The sequence below is a fragment of the Lipotes vexillifer genome, unplaced genomic scaffold (genome assembly GCF_000442215.2).
Source record: "Lipotes vexillifer unplaced genomic scaffold, Lipotes_vexillifer_v1.1 scaffold1646, whole genome shotgun sequence".
Taxonomy (NCBI): domain Eukaryota; kingdom Metazoa; phylum Chordata; class Mammalia; order Artiodactyla; family Lipotidae; genus Lipotes; species Lipotes vexillifer.
In genome coordinates this window covers 158,233-158,495 of record NW_006793535.1, presented here as the reverse complement: position 1 = coordinate 158,495, position 263 = coordinate 158,233, and positions in this window count along the sequence as shown.

Genomic DNA, 263 nt, shown 5'->3' with positions numbered 1-263 from the left:
GGGAAAGAGGCCAATGGTGGTGTTTTAGTGGGTATTTTAAACAGATGACCCCCACTTCCTCTGGGAAATGACATTCCCAATATACATGATCATAAGGGTGGGTTCCCAGTGGCTGTATTTCAATAATACACTATGTCTATGATCATAATGATCACTTTTACACTATTCCTATGATCTCTAATAATTACAATATTCCTATGATCATAGCTGATTGAATCGGGGGTAGGAATCAGACTCAGCTGAGCTATTCAGTCTTTTCCCTA